This window comes from Ambystoma mexicanum, chromosome 13, assembly GCF_040938575.1.
Source record: "Ambystoma mexicanum isolate Mex_15411 chromosome 13, UKY_AmexF1_1, whole genome shotgun sequence".
NCBI lineage: Eukaryota > Metazoa > Chordata > Amphibia > Caudata > Ambystomatidae > Ambystoma > Ambystoma mexicanum.
Window position 1 is genome coordinate 36,857,416 of NC_090938.1, and position 20,835 is coordinate 36,878,250.

The 20,835-nt window shown below is 46.8% G+C and overlaps 1 protein-coding gene across 2 annotated transcripts in view; it reads right to left on the reverse strand.

Annotated features, from left to right (window-relative positions):
• PIK3C2B (phosphatidylinositol-4-phosphate 3-kinase catalytic subunit type 2 beta) overlaps positions 1-20,835 on the reverse strand; it is a 497,568-nt gene that overhangs the window by 462,813 nt on the left and 13,920 nt on the right. The window contains exon 1 of one of the 2 annotated variants that reach the window (XM_069633114.1): positions 1,918-1,936. The exons of the other annotated variant lie outside the window; for it this stretch is intronic. The gene's annotated coding sequence lies outside the window, so the exon portion shown is untranslated. Of the gene's footprint in view, positions 1-1,917; positions 1,937-20,835 lie in introns of those variants that run through there. 2 annotated transcript variants of the gene reach the window in all.

Here is a 20,835-nt window from a genome sequence, read left to right on the forward strand (position 1 = left end):
CCTTTTGAAACCCCCGACTTCTGTCCAAAAGGGGGTCCTGAATCCCAAAAGAAGTAATCCTAAAACACCCCCTTTCAAGCGGATGGGGAGGGGGGTAACATTTCCCATCGATTCCCTTGCATCCAAAACCAGAATCTCCAAACCATGCTTTTCCTTGGAGAACAAATTGTGCAAAATACATTTTCCCATTTATTCCCAGTGATTCTAAAGTCAGAATTACAAAGCCTTACATCTCATTTGTAGGTTTGTTTAAAAACTATTTTCCCATCGAGTTCCTTTTTTCCCCCAACCCTGCCTTTCAAATAAAAGCCTAAAAACGGTTTCTACATAGAGTTCCTTTTCCAAACATTACCTTTCTAAAAACAAAGCCAAAACGATGTTTCCATTGTATTGTGAAGGTCTTCTATTGGTTAATGGGCAATTAAATCAGATGTACGTTGGGACTGCCAACTTCAACATTTTACCTGTGTGTTGTAGTATCTGTCAGTTCATTAGAAATGTAAGTAGTCAATTAGTACAAGAAATTTGAATGTGTGATATTGTGTGGTGCCACAATATTGGTGGTTGATGTTGGTTTCTATTCCATTTTGTCAAACCATATATATATTTTTTTTTTGGGTGCACCAGCCCGGTTTCTAGCTCATTAGTGGTGCATAGGGTATTTGTTGGGGTGGTGCGAGACGGCTGGAGGCCTCACTAAAATGAATCTGTAAAAGAGCTTTGGGGGTGCGCTAACTTGCTTGGGGGGCGGGGGGACTCCGAGTGGAGTGTGACCGCCTAATGAACTGCAACATGTATAGGGCTTTAAGTAGGCTGGAGCTAGCCAGACCCAGTCCCAGGAGGGTGAAAACATGCTATTGCAACAGGGCTCTGTATCCGGATTTTTCTGTCCGCTAAAAGTAAATGAAAAGACGAGTGGCCACACTGCTCTTTCCCAGTAGATGGAGCTGCAACCCACGTTTTTAATCAGCACCTTATGGTCATATACTTGAAGCTTGATTGCTTGTGATACTCTAAAGAAAAAATGCGATATATAGAGAAGACACGGTTTGACTTTGGAGCGACGCATTTTCATTACAGTGATTGAATAAAATGAAAAACAGAAGAATCGTGGATTTCTTTAAAAACAACGAAGGGATCGGAACCCGTTTTGCCCCTTTTGATTTCAATCAGTTTTTATATTGGAGTATTTGTATTATAGAACTTTAAATATATATATTTCTTTGTTTGTTTATTGAATTTATAAAGCGCACCAGACCCGGGAGTAGCAGGGCGCAGCAAGGTTATGCAAGGCTTACAAGGTTACATAATGTACAAGCAATATACAAGTAGTTACATTACACAAAAGATAGTACAATATACAAATAGTCAAGTTAGGCAGAAGGGCAGGGTTATTCGATATGTATATTTGACTCGTTTTCATGGCAGTTATGAACATGTGCTCGAGTCATTTCTACTGGCAAGTGTCCTTCATACTGCAATCATGCATCATTGCATGACGGAGTGAAAGCACTGCCGACGCTGGGTCCTACATACATGTTATGTTTCTCGTCATATGTCTGGTGAATATGGTCTATACCGTTTGGGTGTGTGTCTAATACTTGTGGGCATCTTAGCATGCCTAAGAATCGTTTAGGAAGAAGTAGTCTCCATGCGTGCTGTTAATCTCTAAAGTAGTGGTTTCAGGTGCAGCTGGTCCCCCCGCCCCCCTTAATGCCCTATCCCACTGAAAGCAATGGGCATTAGCAAACATGCGAGGGGCTCTCGGTGTCCAGGGGATATAGAGGGCAGGGTCAGCCACACGCACCACTAGACCCAACGAGCGCACCCACTGGGGCCTGGACAGTTTTGGAGGCCTTTAGGGGTGAGAGAGTGGCGACCCCGCATTTTGGGGCCAGTGCACCTATGTGCCCTTACCGCATCGTTGCCGGAAGCCCCTATGGCCCAGAGACGGTCCCCGTGATGGCCGCCTGGCTTTATCGTAAAGTGGAAGGGCAGCTCTGTGCACACGGCGCCTCTCCTGCCCCCCCCCCGCACCCCCCCCCCCCCCCGGGACAAAGCAGGGCCGCAGCAGCCGGCAGGAGAGCGGCCGGCCAGAGACACCCACTGCCAGGCAGGAAGCCTGCTCAGGGCACCTCGCCCAGCCTTGGAGCCAGTGCAATGTGAAGGGAGGGGGAGGGGAAATTAGCAATTCCAACCCGTGTGGAGGACCCTCCATCATTGTAATGCGCCCCAGGATGCCCCCTCCCCCCACTGCCCTCTTCCAATCAGCTGGCAGAGAGGAAGACAGGCTTCCTCTGTAATACTGTGGGAGCTGGGGGCAGCTTCCGAGCTCTGCAGGGGCTCCAGCCAATGCTTCCCGACAGAAGGGTCCACCCCAAAACACTATCCAGAACCACCCTTCTGAGCGAGGGTAGAGAGCCACAGGCAAACGCCGGGGAGGGTGCCAGCCAGAGGCACCCAGGGGAGTGCCTGCCAGCCATTAGAGGAGTCGATTCAGAGGCATTCTCCACAGAGGGGCCCATCCAGATCCACTCTCCACAGAGGGGGCCCCCCAGATCCTCCCCCACAGAGGGGGCCACCCAGATCCACCCTCCAAAGGGGGCCACCCTCCACAGAAGGAGCCATTCAGACCCACCCTCCACAGAGGAGGCCCCCAGATCCTCCCCCAACAGAGGGGGCCACGCTCCAAAGAGGTGGCCACCCTGAGCCACCCTCCACAGAGGGGGCCATTCATACCCACCCTCCAAAGGGGGCCACCCGCCACAGAGGGGGCCATTCAGACCCACCCTCCAAAGGGGGCCACCCTCCACAGAGGCCGCCATCCAGAGCCACACTTCAGAGAAGGAGCCAACCTCCAGAAAGGGGCACCCTCCGCAGAGGGGGGCCACCCAGAGCCACCTTCCGCAAAGGGGGCCATGCAGAATAGATATCAGGTTAAAATGTAGTTTTGTTTTTCCCAGATAAAAAAAGATCGATTTAGAAATACTGCTCTGCCCGCACAGTGCGGTCTTTCTAAATCGAGCCGTCGTGTCCCTGCCGCACACGAGTGCATGCAGGGCCTGCCAGGGGCTGGAGAACAGGTACGTGTTTCTGTATGTGTTTTTGGGAACATGGATTTATGGGGGGTTCGGGGAGGGTAGGCGGGAGCTGAGAGGGTGGGTCGGGGGTGGACATCCGCCCTCCCCCCTCCCCCCGATTTAGAAGTCATCCGGCCACGTGGGGTGGGGGCAAAGCAAGGGGCTGCAAAAAATTGGTCACTTAGGCGAGTTACAAAAAGAAAATATGACATAGAACTGTGAAGTCAACCTCCACAGAGGGGGCCATCCAGAGCCACCCTCCGCAGAGGGGGGGCACCCTCCACAGAAGGAGCCAATGGATTATTTTATTTTGATATCTTATTGTTTATTTGCAAGGCGCCTATACAACAAATGGTGTTTCAAGGCGCCACAAGAGAAAAAGGGTGTGGGGGGGGGGGGGGGGGGGGTGGAGAAAGATACAATAATGGTCCTACTAGGCCTTGTGACATTCACGTCGTGCAAGTGCAGAACTGCAGAACAAGAAGTGCGAGGAGGGGAGGGTGGGCCAAAGTGCTGGAATGCACAAAAAAAGCAAAGTGCTAAGGTGGGAAGGGAAAGGGGGGGGGACAAGTGCTATGGGGAGGCCAAGTGCCAGGGATAGCAGAGATGAGGGTCAACATAAGTGCAGGGAAAGGGGGGTGCGCTGGGAGGGGGGGGCCTGGAGCCCTGTAGTACTCAGAGGGAGCCAGGCAGCCAGTCATTGAGGCAGAAAGAAGGTGTTAGCATGGGAGGACGGGGGGGTGGGGGTGGCGCACAGTGAAGGAGGAGGAGAAGAAAAGGAGGGTCTTGAGGAGCTTCCAGAACTTACGGAGATCCGGCTCAAGCCTGAGAGGGGCAGGGAGAGAAGTGTCTGATTTGTAGAGAGTTGGAGCTAGAAGACCGAAGAACTCTAGCAGGGAGGTATTTAGGGAGAGAGAGTTGGGTGTAGCGGGGTCCCAGGCCCCAGAAAGCCTTGTGGATAATGCAGAGGGTCTAAAAATAAATCCTACCATGAACCGGGAGCCAGTGGAGAGAAATTAGGACTGGAGAGATCCGATCCCTGGGCTTGAGGCCAAGGATCAGTCTTGCAGTCCTATTCTGGATTAGTTGAAATGGGGCGAAGGGAGATGAAGGAAGATTGAGGAAGAGGCTGTTGCAGAAATCAAGCCTAGAGAGGACCAGAGCTCTGGAGACATTGAGCTTCTGGGGGAAGGAGAGGAAAGGGAGAAGGCCTCTGTGGAGGTGCAGCTGATAGTGGGCCTTCTTGGCAAGGCCCACAACATGGCGAGAGAAGGAGAGAGATGAGTCAAAGAGGATACCAAGGTTTTTTGCCTCACAAAAGAGGGAGGGGACCCATAGAGGGTGGCCAGAGGGAGGGAGGGAAGGAAGGTGGGAGCTGGGGTCCCAATGAGAAGGATCTCAGTCTTACTGGCATTAAGGCAGCGATCATTGGCAGCACACCATGCCTGAATACCAGTAAGACGGTCAGGAACGAGAGAGGAGGTTATGATCGCATATGAATAGTGTTGTAAAATAAGAACCAAAAAGGCAAATGGGGGGGATGGGGAATAAAGGAAGAAAAATGAAGAGAAAAGAAACAAATATCACTTTGGGCGAGTTCTTGAGGTAATAAATACGATTTTCAATCAATGTACATCATGTAAGAGTCAGCCTGAACTGATCAGATATCCTATCTAAATGCATCAGTAAGTTGCATACATAATTGGTCAATGCATCGTTAGAATAAAAACCTTTATACTAGTGCATGTAACTAAAGTGCCGAGCCCCCTCCAAATACTGGGCTCAGTGTGCACAGGCGGCCGACCCTACATGTAATCCTGACATCCTCCAATCACCTGGGAGATCTGAATAGGGGACACAGGAGTGGAGCTAACTCCCAGTATGGGGTGCGTGCACCGACGTCTAAAACCATATGGATAGCCTGTATTGAAAATAATATGAATCCCATCTAATTTATAGACACGGGCTATTTTATTTAGGCTATTCCAAATGCATGCTGCATGCATTTCACCTTAGGTTTCACTACTTCCCCACTCGGGGTAACAGGATGCCAATGTCTCAAAAGAGTGGCAAAGTGCCAGTGCGCAGTCACAGATCCATGCAAACTCTGCTTGAGAATGGTGTGCTGCAAATATAGAAAGGGACCCAATACGTATAGCTACGTCTCTGAGGGTGGTATTCCCACCATTAGGTACCAACGAGTTGGCCAGGCATCAACACAAGTCACCACTTCTTGTGATATGTAGGGCGCGTTCATGGAAAACTGTCAGGAATCGAGGTGGGTCTGGCCGGAATCATGAAAGACAAATGCCGTTCCCATCAGGTAAACAACAGAGACATTACGGAATACGCCCTTTACACCATACTCCATTGTTACTGCTTCGTTCTCCTCCTCACACTCCAAAACAAAGGTTAACATCTTGCCGCACCGAGTATCTGAATGCTTACCCTTCTGGTTGGTCGCGTTGGCGGTTGCCATGGAGATTGGGGCAAGCACGCCGAACCCATACGTCAGACGCACGCTTGGGTCATGTGACTTGGGCTTGATAAAGTTTACCGTGTAAGTTGTTTGTTGCTTCTGATTTTGCTGAAGTATGCTACGTATCCTGGATATCGTAACCTGTTGCTGCCTTTGTTTCCTTGCGATCCTCGCCCTTCTTCCCAAGTCCTTGTCTATGTTTTGGTTTCCTGATTCCCCGTTCACCCTCGGAGCGCTTCCCTCCTGTCCCTTAACTACCTGTACCTCTCTTGCTCTGCTATAGACTTTTGCCTTGCTGACCACTCGGAATTCTAGAGGAACTGCTTCTGCCTCACGTTGTGTCCTTGGTAAAGATTCCCTGTTGCCGACCCGGACTCCGTTTGGACTGCTTCTGCCTCACGTTTTGTCATTGGTAAAGATTCCCTGTTGCCGACCCGGACTCCGTTTGGACTGCTTCTGCCTCACGTTTTGTCATTGGTAAAGATTCCCTGTTGCTGACCCGGACTCCCTTTGGACTGCTTCTGCCTCACGTTTTGTCATTGGTAAAGATCCCGTGTTGCCAACCCGGACTCCCTTTGGATTGCTTTCCTTTGGACCCACACTGTTGCAAGTGTCCCGAAAAGACCGCCGGTGCCTTTCTCCTCTCCTCGCCCTAATCCGAACTAGAGACTGCAGGAGCATTCATACAGGGAGAGTGGGAGCGTCCTCTGAACCGTCGGGTTTTCCCTGTTGGACTTCCTACCCTCAGGCGTCCGCGTGCCAGCGGGAATAGTCCCAGTCACCCCTGCACCTGGTGGTCTTCCAGGGAGCATTTGCATCATTTGGAAGATCACTTATCCCATGGTAAGAGTGTCTGTCCTTACTCCTGATTTCATGTTTTTTCATTCATTCTGATATTTCTGTAAGTACTAAGACCACTTGTTTTGTTTATTGTGACAGAATCATTGCAGTGTTTTCTTGGTGTTTATGCCATTGCAAAACAAGGGGCTTGCCTGGGAAATCGTCTCCTTCCAAGAAGAGAGTCTTCAGCATCGCGTCTGGGTCCATTCTTCCAAGTAATTGATCCCTGGTGCTGGTTTGTTTTATCCAGACACAGGGTTACATTGCAGGGTAGAATTCGTCGTCTACACCACTAGGGCAACTTGGATTGGCTACCCTTGTACCTGACAAAATCGTATACTAAATGGTCCTCAAAGGTGCAGTATCCTACTGGGTTAAATCCCCACAGAGCGAATTCCTGCGATAGATGAATAATCCATGTGCTGGTAGCAGCATTGCCCTATGCGTTATCCCTACTAGTGGTGGAGAACCACCATGTCGGTGATTGTGTAATATGTCCCCAGTGATGCAGGCGACTTGCTGATAGAAATGTATCCCTCCATCCTGTTGGGTTCCTGGCAGTGCAGTGCCCGGCCTACTTCTGGCTTCCGCGTGCAAATGCCCGCAGACGCCATCCAGGCTTGGGTTTATGTTGGGAATGTAACGTCATGCGCATAGTACGTGCGTCTTGACGTGCAAGTCATAGCATTGATGAGGTGAGCCCGTCCTAAAATTAAGATGGGGGACGCCCCCTGATTACATTGTGATTATAAGTAGTGAGAGAAGTTAATTACCACAATGAGAAAAGTCAAATCTGGCCCTTGTTTAGTAATGCGGATCGATGCGGCATTCATTATGTAATAAAGGTCGAATTTCCTGTAATCTGAGAAGGTGACTCTCGTGCTGTTGAACTTGCCGTGTTGGCTTGGCATCCTACAGTTGCACTGCTCGAACCCATAGATTATTAAAACTACTTTGGATGGTGATCCTCGTTTAGGGAGAAAGCACTGTACACCAACTGGTATTACTTTTGATCGGACCGCTGAGATGTGATTGCTAACCAGCTCGTTGCAAACTAAACATTGTGTCATGAACCACAATGCCAGTTGGTTGGTGAACCAGTTGTGCATAGTGGCATCCACACAATGAGCCAATCTCATATTTATTATATAGCTGGCATATATCGCAGGGTCATGCGTACTAGTTCCAACTGTGAGATCACTGTCGTAGTAGTTTGATTGGGAATCTGACCTTGAGAGTAAATACGAATCTAGATCCCAAGGGAAGGATATCGACACTGGTAGTCATTGTGTCCCGTAGTCCGATCAAAGAGCTGGTCTGATTCAATTCTCATCCCCAGCCGGGTGCTACCACAAAATCTCCTTGTTGAGGGACTATGTTTTTTGCTTTTAATGGCGTCATATGTACATAAGAGCAGATAATTCATAGGACGAAGAGAAACTGCATTCTGCCCACTCACTGACGGATTACCTCAGGAAATGTTTTATGGCGTTGATTCCGGAACATTGTCAGACTAATGGATTAGCATAGCAATTTATGGAGGAGACTGGATATTAAAGCATAACATTCATCGTCAGTGCTCAGTGCTCAGTAGTCAAGATCACAGAAACACATGCATGTCATGCTCTTTGTTCAAACTTTTGGAGGTGCATCTAGATCTGCAGATCCTCCGTGACTCGAGTTGTCTAAGGCGTTGGGTCACCACCTCTTCTATTCAGGTGCGCTTGTTGGATGCCAATGAATTTAATGTCCGCCTTGTTGGCCATCTGATGTTCCTTTTCACAATGCAATGCTCATGGTAGTTTTGGGTCTTGGCTTCCCAGACTGGATGGATGCTCTCTAATATGCACACACAGCTCACAAATAGTGCTCCCAATATATACTTTCCGACAAATGCAAATGATCCCATAGACAAACTTGGATCTACAATTAATGAAGTCTGTGATTTAAGTTGTCATTCCTCCATGACATGTGAATTCTGTGGTGTCTGCATGTGCATATTTACAGACACTACACACCCACACTTGTGGAAACCTTTGTGCGATAACTTGAGCCAGTCGCTCCCAGTCCCTTTGTCCGGCTTGAGGAATGAAGTGCAAAGTTGGTTCTTGATAGTGGATGCTCGAGTAAAGATAACTTTGGGTTTGGTGTCAATATACTTGGTAAGATCGGAATCTTATAATAAGAGATGCCAATTTCTCACCAACAAACTATACATTAGGTTACTGTCTATTGAATATTTGATGACAATATTGATTCCCGTTGTATCACAATTAGGATCTTTGTTTTTGAGTTGTAACATTTTATTTCTTTGTAATCGTCTGGTCTTATCTCGAGCTTTCAGCACACTTTTCAGAGCATATCCTCTTTCCTGAATCCTTTGACTTAGCAGGTCGCAATCCTTTTAGCTCGATACATTTCTTTCACTGGAATGTTGTCCATTATTGACTTCTTCTGGCAAATAATCTAGAGTTGACTTCTGTGAGTTTTCTAAACGTTTTGGTTTCTAATTGCCCATTGTTAATGTAGATTTTAAGATTCAAAAGTCAATAGATCTGTTGTCACTAGCTCCTGTAAATTCTATGCTAAACGTGTTAAGATAACGAATACATTTTTCAAATCTTTGCCCGGATCCATTCCATACCAACAGGACGTCAATGTACCTTTTCCAAAGTTTAATCTCATCTGTGAATTTGTTGGTGTTGTGAATGTAGTTGGTTTCAAAATATCCCATAAACAGATCGGCTAGCAATGGGTGCATATTTTGCACCCATTGCCACTCCCTTGTTCTGCACATAATAATCTTCATTGAATAGTAAGTGATTGTGATCTAGCGTGAATTGCAAAAAAGATTTAATCATTTGAGCATGTTCTCTGTTAGAGGCTGTAAAGTCTTTGTAAAACAAAATCAAGAGTCTGGATGGCTAATTTATGGTCAATCGAAGTATATAATGCTTTTACATCTAAAGTTGCTAATAAGAGTTCTGGTTCCCATTGAGGATCCTACAAAGTGTGTAAAGTCTGGGTAGAGTCCCTCAAGTACGATGTTAAAGAGGGAACCAGCTGCTTAATGGCTTGATCTATGTACTCCGACAGGCCCTCGGTCGCCCAACCAAGGGTTATATGGGGTTAACCTGAGGGTTGGCTTGCCATATATATAGAGCTATACGTTTGCGAGAATGTATTTCTAGTAAATCTTTAGTGAACCAGGAATTTGAGTGTTTCCTCCCTTTAGCTTTCCTTCTCTCTCTCCCTAAATACCTTCCTGCTAGAGCCCTCCGCTCCTCTAGCTGTAACTCTCTGCAAATCAGACGCTTTTCCAAGCAGAGTGTGGGAGGGGTAGATCTCTCTCTTCTGCAGGTGCCTGCCTCTGGAATGGCCTCCCTGCCCCTCTCAGAGTTGACCCAGATCTCCTCAATCCCTTCCTTTTCTCTACTTCCTTCTCCCTCCCCTGCTAATCTTCCCACTGCTTGAGACTGGTGTCCTGGTTCCTCAGAGTTGTACATGGCACCAGCCCCCCACCCACGCCCAGTCTACCTTCTGCACTTCTCCTTAGCCTGCCCCTCGCAACCCTCATCCTGCACTTGGCTACACTAGGGCTTTCACCCCTTGGATCCACTCCAGTCCAAAACTTGAACTTAGCTGTGGACCCCCCTGCACCCACTTCACGCTCTGCTTCCCCCTGGCCCCGTTCACCTGGCCTCCCCTGGCACTTTCCTTCTCATGGGCCCTCCCACCCTGGGCCCTCCCACCCTAATTTCCCACACTTCCCAACCTCCCCTCCCCCATGCACTTCTTGCTACAGCACTGGCACTATCTGAATGTTGCATGGCGTATCGCTACTTTCCTCTACCTGTTCCCCACGTCCCTCCTGCCACACTGCGCCTCGAAACACTTGTGTATAGGCGCATTACAAGTGACCAATAAATAAAATGCCATACTATATATTAGTTGGAAAGTATTTCCTCGAGAGATGTAACTCTTGAACTTGAAGCTTTGCATATTAAGTGGGCTGTAACCTATTTAAAATACTAACAGGCAAAAAAGTTCGGACTTTTTACAGATCATGCCCCCCCTAAAGGGGTTATGCCTTCGGAAAGATATCAATTCTAGAGTCAAGTGCTGGTTTTTAGATTTACAGCCCTATTGTTTTTCTGTGGAACATAGGAAACGAAAAGAACTAGGCAATGTAGATTTCCTTTCTATATTTGCAATAGAGGCTGTGAAAATCTGTGGCATTAAGGTAGGTGATGAATCTAGTGACATCACTAGAAACCCGGCATTGTGCCTCATCTCATGTGGCCTGGAAAAGGCAGCCGCAACCTGATCCTGACCCTTTGGGTGGTTTCATGTGGGAGGATCACATGGGAGGTGAAGCATGCCGGGGAATAGTGGAGACTCCTTATCTCACAATCGCCCTAGAATCCCCGAACTGCTGATGGCTTACTGTAAAATTCTATTGCACAATCTTCTATGAACTTCAGTTCCCATAATGCTAAAAGTACTAGGATGAGGAAGAGGAGCTCAGAGGCGATGGGGACTCAGAATGGTGAATATTCAAAAGATGTGGTCTAGTTCTTGCCACTCAAAGCACCTGAGCGGGATATTAAAAATCAAAGATGAGGCACAGCTGTGAATTGAAGGAAATTAAGAGAATGAAGGTGAAGCAGAGGAAGAAGGGGACAGCCGTGCGGGAGTCATGACTAAGGACGCTGAAGCCATCCGAGGTGGAGGAGCAGCCACCGAAAGAAGTCCGCCATCAGTAATCACCTCAAAGAGAGAAATTGTTGAAAACTGCAGAGTACGTGCAGCGGGAAGTGGTGTACTAAGAAAAAGCCCAGCTGAGGAGGAGACGAACTACCAGAGCAACGTCTGGCAAACCGGTGAAGTCGCAGAAGATCAAAAGAGTGATCATCGGACCTGAAGACTGTCACACAACTTACCAGAGGCTCGCGGGAGAGAAAGCAGCTTGACCGTCGCAAAGCCTGACAGCAAGAGGGAGCCGCCGCAGAGGACCAGTGAGGTGAATACTGGCCCCGCGGCGCTCCCTACACAAATACTTTTACAAAGTCACAATTTTGAATACTGAACAATTGACTAATCTAAGCAAAGCTTATTTTATGGATACCGAATAATTAAAGTAAACAAAGCAAAGTGGCAAAGACGAAAGTTCCCTTATAAAAGGGACTAAGAGAGGGAAAAGCTTATGACCAATATTATAAACATCCAAGAGGCTGTCAAAAGACTTTGGGAGAATTACCAGTGGGGAAAGCCTCTAACCAATACTACCCACAGCCAAGAGGCTATGAGAAAACCGTACTAAGACAACCCTGGGAAAAGCTCATAACGAGTGTTACCATCAGCCAAAGAGTTGTGATGAAACCTCAATAAAGCATTACTTCCCTTATAAGACATATTTTTGGGAAAACCTATATCTCACATTGCCAACAGCCAAGCGACTGTGAAACCATACTGAGAGATTGGTGTGGAGAATACTGGAATCAATATAACCATCAAGTGTGAAGTTAGTTGTAGGAGTTGTTTTCCTGGCAGGCAAGTATACCAGGATAAAAGATGCTGGTTGATAAGATATCTTTGTGGTAAAAGATGTGCTGAAAAGAACCGTTGTTGAATTAAGAGAATCCATGTACTTATCATTTCCATGTACTTATCATTTCCATGTACTTATCATTTGTTGGACAAACAGTGACATCACCGAGACAAGTTGATTTTTGCTATCCTGACAAAAGTGTTTCATTTTAGGATTATTGTGAAAGCTTGAAGTGCTATCATGACAAGAAGTAGTTCATTTGAAGAAAGTGTTACATGCTGATGGAACAATTGCATTGGTTTGAACTTGTGTATTTGAAAGAATGTCAAACATCCTTTCAAGAGGGATATTATGGAGAACATTGAGTTGTTTGGATTACCAACCAACTGTGGTGGAAAAAGACATTTGTTGTATTCCCGAGAAGACACATTGGTTGAAAGACTTTGTCATTACCTTCACAGAACTTTGTGGAGCCAGAACTGTAATCAAAGTATCCCTGAATTTATTCAGGGGAAGGGAATACAATCCTGGTCACCAGAAGTACTTTCAAGGACTTTTAAGTTTGAATTACAAAACGTTTTTGTTGAACAAAAGATGGCCACATTTTCTTTGTATTATTTTGTTGTGTGTATTAGTGCGAGGGTCAGAGATATTTTGGACACTAGTTTACTTTTCTTTAGTTTTAGTTTGCTAGGCAGGGAACTCTCCATTAGGCTAGGCAAAGTTAGGTGTTTATCAAAACCCCTTTTTATTTTGAATAAATGGCAAACCTTGAGAAAACTTTACCTCTGTATCCGTCTTGCATTTCTAACCCCTCAAACACCCTCCAGAGAAGGGGCCATCCAGAGCCACCATGCACAGAGGAGGCCACCCAGAGGCACCCTCCATACCAACCTCCACCAAGGGGGGCCATCCAGAACCACCCTCCACAGGGGGGACAACCCAGAGCAACCATTCAGGAAGGAGAGCCAAAGCCACACTTCAAAGAGAGGGCTAGACAGAGCCACCCTCCAGACAGGGGGGCAAGTGAGGGCCATCCTCCACGGGTGGGGGGCATCAAGAGCCACCCTCCATAGGGAGGGGGGATGTGACACCCAGAGTCACCCTCAACAGGGGCAGGGCACCCTCCACAGAGGAGCCACCCAGAGCCACCCTGCACAGAGGGGACCATGCAAAGCCACCCTCCACAGAGGGGGCCACCTAGAGCCACGGCCCCACAGAGGGCACAACCCAGAAACACAATTCAGGAAGAAGGAGAGCCAAAACCACACTTCAAAGAGGCAGCTAGACAGAGTCACCCTCCAGACAGGGGGGCAAGTCAGGGCCACCTTCCACAGGAAGGGCATACATAGCCACCCTGCATAGGGTGGGGCGGGAGAGGGATCACCCAGAACCACCCTCCACAGGGGAGTGGGAACACACCCAGAGCCACCCTCCCCGCACGGGCCATCCAGAGCAACCCTCTGCAGAGGGGGCACGCAGAACCACCCTCCGCAGAGGGGGGCATCCAGAGCCACACTCCATAGTGAGATGTAACATTCAGGGGGGTCCTGCCACTTATACATTTTTCTCGTACCCCGAGTTGTATATGTAATACCAGTCAGGGGTATTGGCTGGAATAAATCTGTCTTTAAGACCCATCTGCAGTCAAATACTGGATGTATGTAGTTATAGGAAAAATGAAGTAAACTACAACGTATACTTGTCGGGCAGCCTTTTTAAATTGGCTGTTCCATAGACTTTATTCCTATTTTTGATTGCAAAAGACAAAACGTCGTGGTAATCAGACTACCATTCACAACAGTTTAGCATATGCTTAACTAAACATATTTGAAAAAGAACAGTAAAAATGTAAACAATTTTTCACAGTGCATTTTGTAATTACCGCAGATTGCCTCAAAAGCAGTACTTGTGTACATTGTTCTGGAGACACAAGTGTTGTAGAAACGCAACAATGCAAAACGTATTTGACACGATTATGAACAGAAAGAAAGAATAATCTACTAATGGAACGTCGACAAAATGCCCATATACGTGTCCTCCTAAGTGACCCAACATAGGTGTAGCTGCAGGCAAAAAGTGACCAATCCTTCACAGAGGGCGGCCTCCCAGTGCCACCCTCCACAGAGGGGGCCACCCAGCGCCACCCTTCACAGAGGGGGCCACCCAGTGACACCCTCCACAGAGGGGGCCACCCAAAGTCACCCTCCACAGAGGGGGGGCTCACAGCGCAACCACCCATAGAGGGGGCCTCCCAGTGCCACCCTCCACAGAGGGGGCCACCCAGCGCAACCCTCCACAGAGGGGCCACCCTCCAGGGAGGGGGGCCACCCAAAGTCACCCTCCACAGAGGGGGCCACCCAAAGTCACCCTCCACAGAGGGGGGGGCTCCCAGCGCAACCACCCATAGAGGGGGCCTCCCAGTGCCACCCTCCACAGAGGGGCCACCCTCCAGGGAGGGGGGACACCCAGAATCACCCTCCAGAGCGGGCACCAATGGAGATCTTGCCATTAAGATGACAAGCTCCACTCTAGCCATTTCTAGGCCTTGTAATTCAAAAAGGGAGCTGCCGCCCTCCTAGTCCCAGTTATTCATAGAGGACATCCCTAAGCCCATACATTCACAAGAGGGGCTCAACAAGCCTAGAGCTAGCATTCAGAGTAATCCATCCCCTATCCAGCTTTTATCATTCAAGTCAGGCCACCTTAGGCCCCGTCATTTAAAGAGGGAGGCAGAGCCCCAGTCCCTCTCAAGAGGTCTACAACCTTTGGCTAGCCAGATGACTTGGACTACAACTTACGCCAGTCCTGAGAAGCATAGTCAATGGTGAGGGGTCATGGGAGTCTTAGTTCAAAACCTCTGGAGGGCCACATCTCTCAGACCACTGCAGTAGGCCCTGGGCAGGCCTCCAGATAAAAAGGCCTGGTACACATGTAAATACGCCAGCTTTATTATTTTCCCGTGTACATTTACGCACACGTTTAGAGCAGAGGGCAGTGCAAAGGTAAAGTTACTAGACAGAAACCAGAACGCTTCTTTTGATTTTTATCTACATGTATGTAATTGCAAGCCATGGACAAAGGTCTCTGAAACAGAAAGTATTTCTCTGAAGCCTTTCAAAAAAAGAAGCTGAACACCACGATAAAAAGGAATGGTTTCTTTCCATTCAGCTTCTGCTGTGATGTTTTTGGAGCAAACAGACGCACTGTGCATATTTATTCTACTAGCATTTTAGGATTCTATAATTAATAAGATGGAAAACTAAGTTGCAATTGAGAATTTATATTTTGTAGTGAAAGCAAACTGGTATTACACAATAGTATTTTTCAGAGCTCCTTTGCTGTGTGCATAATCACGTGGAGGCAGATCATGTTTACACTTCTAATTTAATTTACACTCCAATTATAAAACAGTGTGTAAAATGATGACTATGCACAATCTAGTTTACATCCATTCAACCTTGCAGGCAATGGGGTACATTATTCTAAATGGCCAGTGCCAGCTGAGTCTTTGCTCAAGGGTGAGCCTCATTACAGCAATCACAGGTGTTCTACCCTCTCAAATCTTCAAGACTACAATTAAAACATCCAAAACCGGACTCTCCAGAAGTGCAAGCTGCGTTCAAAAACCAACAAATGAAACTTACATTGGTAATTCAAATAGAAACTCAGCAAATCCTGCCCCTGTGATCATTCAGATAGGTACTTATGTAGCACTTCATATATGGTTTGTCCAACATCTAGGTACTGTGATTATTATAACTCATTCGTTACTCAGTTAACCGACCTCTGAATGATGTTTGCCAATAAGATAACTCAGCCGGTTGAGCACTCCTTGCTGCAATCTGTGCGTGATCTGTAGATTGCAGGGTCGAAACCCAGCAAGGCCAACTCAACCTTTCGAGGTCGATAAAAGGAGTACCGACTTCGGTTTGGTGATAATTGTTATACATATGTTCTTACATACAGCGCTTTGCCAAGAGCGCTACATAAATAACCATTTGACCATGATTTTAGGTATAGTGTCCTTGCCTCTCTGCACTGTTGTATCATAACATTGGCATAGCATTCGGTAGTAATAGCTCCAGGAAATGAGGACTTTCAAACATCAAAAGACAATTCTGCTCTCAAACCTCAAAACACACAAAACAATTCATGTTTGCTTTACTATGCAAGTGGCTAGGTTTTTGTGTTTTCAACATTTAAATATGTACAGGAGAGATCCAATGGCCAGACCTTACAGAGATAATGAAAGGTGTATTCTGTCACAATGCAGAAAGCTGCCGCCTAGTAATGATTTCCATACAGTTTTTACACATGTCGGCTGGATGTCACATACAATTTTACTCTCTTGCAAACGAGAAAAGTCATTTTTACTCTCTTAAAATCACATTTACTCTCAAAGTTTAAAAATAGGAAGTATCCTATCTGGAGCAGTGGTCCTGGGTATTCAAAGACACCTCCACTGCTACATAGAGCCGGATATGCAAGAAAATTGCATTTGTATTCCGTGTTTTATATAGCGCTTACCAAGGTAGAAAGCAACGGAGCGCTGTATGCGTCATGGCGGGTAACATATGCGGTAAGGAGGAGAGGCTGCGTTATATGAAATGGGATGTTCCATTCCTGGCAGTTGCAAAGATGGTGGAAGAGTCACCTTGGCTCAAGCCTTCAAAGATGGGGAGCTGCCACGGTCACCAGCTCTGGCGTCCTCGTGGCTATTCAGGTAGGCGAGCCGTGTGCACTCCAATGGTTATTTGCTTAGCAGAAGCATTAACCCTTGAGATGAGGAGCCCGCCCGCCCATGCCTCCCCCAAATCATATGACCCCAGAAGCCGCTGTGGCTTAAACCAGTAGAAGTTGCTGCTATACTGAAAAGAACCAGATGCAATCTGGTATAGCTCACATCTGGCATTTTGGCAGCCTCGTTGCACGTGGCTCTGCAAGAAAACAAGGGCTTGAGGGGTGTTTGGGGCAAAGTGGTGGCTGCGCTCAGCAACATGGAGTGTTGGCGCGTGCCCCTTGTGTGTGTAGCACAGTGGCTTGGCTTCAATGTGCGGCCATTTATTACATTTCCTTTGTATGCAAAAGTCTTTTGGTCGAATGGTAAAAGAATTGAGTGCAGAACGGAAACATCTTTCTTTGGTTCTTTGTGGTGGTGACACTGGGTATGCGTCCATTAGATAACATTGCCAAGATACTGGCTTGCCCGCTGGCATATATAGCGGGCAGGGGTGGAATAGAAGAGGTGAGCCCTCTGTGAGCATGGCTGTGCCAAGGTAAATGTAAGCAACGTAAAGATGCTTGAGGTGGAGGGGAGAGTCAGTTAGTTTGCGGGAAGGGTAGAGGTTTGGGATTAAGGAGGGCTTCTGTTGTTGGAGTTTGAACAACTGCTCGAGTTCCTGTGAGGTATTGGCCGAGAGTGGAGGTTTTGTTGTGTTTTTGTCCATCAGGATGCTAAGTTTTTACTGTTTTGGATTGTGGGGTGGGCTTGACGTTTTATGGCTCGTGGGCGAGGACGGGGAGACTGACCTCCCAAGTTTCTCGATTGAGGTTTTGTGCATTGATGTATAACGCGTTGGGTTCGTAAAACGGACCCACATGGGAACCCCTCCACGCGCCTACTGGTTGGGGGGTGGGAGGGAGGGGTTGATGTTCTGGGTTCATCTTTGCACCGGGAAGCGTTTTAGGTCCATTTGGAGGCTGCATGTCCATGTTTGACTGTCCGATTGTTTCCGGAGGGCCTTTGATTCGGAGTGTGGCATATCTTGTCAGTTGATATTGGTCTGGAGTTTTAGGGTATCGCCCCAGCCTGTCAGTTAGAGGCTTGTTCCTAGTGTGACAAATCTGATGGTCACCGGTCCCACAGGGAGAACCACCCCTCCTGTGGCGAGGGAAGGACAGAAGCTACCTAACTCCGACCCTGGGGTGGCTGTCTGTGGGAGGACCACATGGGGGGGGGGGAAGCACCCCCAGGGAAATAGGGCTGATGCAACAGAAGAGACATGATATATCTTCCCCTCTCTAAGGGATAATGGCATCAATGTATTTCCATCTTACCCATGTATGACAGGCATACTGTGAGATGAACATCCTAGTGAAGGTAACAAAATCACCCATACAAATCCTTATGAGAAGACTGTGGCGAGGCGGAGGGATCGAGTAATGAAGATTACTATGGCCACAAAGAACAGTGTGCATACTGGTTGTTGGGAACCACTGTCGAGATATTCAAAACCGGCAGTGAAAACCAAGATGCAGACAAGGATAATTCACTCCAGGCGCCGGTTGGGACGTGGTCTTGCTGAGTCGCGGTAAACCGTGTGTGGTGCATTTAAAGGCCTCAAACAGATGTCCCCTTCACATGAAGAGCTGGACTTTAAACACAGAACCAAAAACGGCTTCCCTATGTTTCTTTTTGAAGTAAACTTGAAGAGCAAATTGGAAAAGGGGCCTACCTGTCATTAGCAAAGGAAAAGCAGCATTTCAATTCACAAAAGGAGGATTCAAAGAACCCTTTCAAACGTAAAACAGGAGTTTTAAACAGTGACCGAAAAACCGGTCTGTGCAGGTGTGTGCAAATAAAAGCAGTTTAAATGTGAAAATGTATCACTGCTCACAGAAAAATTATCAGAGAAAAGACATGATGTGCGTGTTGACAAAAAGCAACACATGCTTCACATACAAAATACCAGTGACATTTGAAAAGCCACTTTGTTTTCATGGAAAAATGTCAGCCCAAGACAAACCCTTTTGCTGGCAGTGGGACCCTTCAAAGAAATCGCCCTCTACCATTCTGGATGTCATCCCGCCCCCCCCCCATCTAATTATCAACTGCAATAAAGTATTCTGCTGAAGGTGTCGAAATTCAGTGTTCTCCAGACCGGCTGGCTCTGAAGACATTGACTGCAGGAGAAGTTCCCCTTGGCTGGAGCGTGACCAATATGTGTAAAAAATGGGGGCAGCAACTTCAAAGAGCAAGCTTCCAACACAAAGAGACTGATTTTAAAAAAAAAAAAAAAAAACTCTTGGTACAGGCCAACCTCAGTAAAAACAAATGGCCGGAAGGCATGAGAACAGCCATTTGTCCCACACGAAGATTCACAATTAATGTAAAAGGACCATCATCATGTCATTTTATATGTTATTTCCAGGCGATTGTAGCAATATAAAATTCCTCCACCTGCGACTCAGGGAACCGTAATGGCCAGTTAAACTAGGTTTCTGGTTGATTTGGACATGTAGCAAATTTGAGAATTGGTGAGCGGATGGAGAATAAAATTAGGGATATGGGTAATTACGTACATATTCATTACTGTTATGCTTTTTATGGAAACGGCAGAATGGTGCCACATGGGCGTGCTAAATGGTACAGACTTCATGATTAGCTGAATCAGAAAATAGGTACATTATGGTAGTTGCTGGTAAAATTATGAAGTTGTGAGACATAACTAGTTTTTGCCAAACATTTCAAAGAAACAATGGTGATTACAAATGGGAATTGCCATATGTTGCTACAGACCCCTAAACCAATCCTGACTTGGAGGCTGGGTTTGGGAGGAGAGAGAAGAGTAACTCTACACTCCTAGTTACAGGAATTATTGCATGGTTCTTCCCCAAGATTGTAAAATTGGTGGCGTCATCGCTGCTATACAAGGGGAACTGCACTGGGAGGAGGGACATACAGAGAAACACAGACAAAGAGACAGAGAGGGCTGCTGAAACTTACCATCCGACAGCTGTAAGTAAAAAACCAGAGGAGATAGCTGGGGGTGCATCTGGATGGAGCTGTCGATTTCTAGGAAGGCCTGAAAGCGGACTGGGTTCTATGGTGGAGAGCGGGAGGCCATCTTTGAGAGTGGAGTGACCAGACTGCAGCCCTATCCTTCCAGAGTGTCCTGAGATACAGCTGGCATTCCTGAACTTTAAACACAGGCTTTCTATGTAAGTAGAACTGAGTCCTGGGAAAGTGGGAGTGTGGGGGAGTCTGCTTGCCTTAAATCCTTTCCCTTTATAGTGGGCGGGGGAAGGGCGCAAAACTGTGTTGATCCTTAGCCTATTTAACTAAAAAAATGTTTTTATTAATTTCCCATTTGGCAGAACACTCCAGGGTGAATTTTGTTAAAATTCTAAATTAAAACTCACTTCCCAGTGTGCGCTAAAAACTATAGCCTATAATTTAATTTTTCTTTTTTTCCTGCTGACCCAGACTTCTTTAAGGAAGAGGGGTGTCTTTGTTCTTAAATCAGTCCAACCTTTTAATCCAGATTCCCCAAAGCAGGCATTTCAGCGGAGGGGGGTCTGAAATCCAAAATTCCCCAAATCATTCACATTTTTCTGTCTGACTTCCCTAAAACAGACCAAAGTGGGGGGTCTGGAAAACAAACCGCTAAATCACCCTGCGTTTATTTTAAACCAAAAGTGTGGGCAAAATCATAATTGCCATATGTCTTTGTACCAATCTTGAAATCCTACTGCTAGCCTTTTAAGCCCGGAGGAAAATCAAAAATCGCACAACACTACATGATAATTGCTGTTCAGTGTAATTATTTCTTGAAGTGAAATTTGCAGAAAGTGCAGAATAGTGATTTTGTTTTTTTTTTAACTCACTTTTGGGTTTTTTTTAAGCTGAGAGAAGTTGATTGTGTTGTGCCACGGATAAAGTGGTGTTTGACATGTTCATGCTAATTTCTAATACTTTTAATTTAAATGAATACCAATTTATTTCCCGTACACCGGACTGGTTCTTGGCTCATTGTTAGCTGAAGGGATCCAAGGGGCATGATATGCGTCTGAAGTAGGACTGAAGAAAAGAATCAGTTAAATAGTTTGCTGCATGACACCTTGAGTGGGGTGGGAAGGAACTCCCAGTGTTGAGGGTGGTC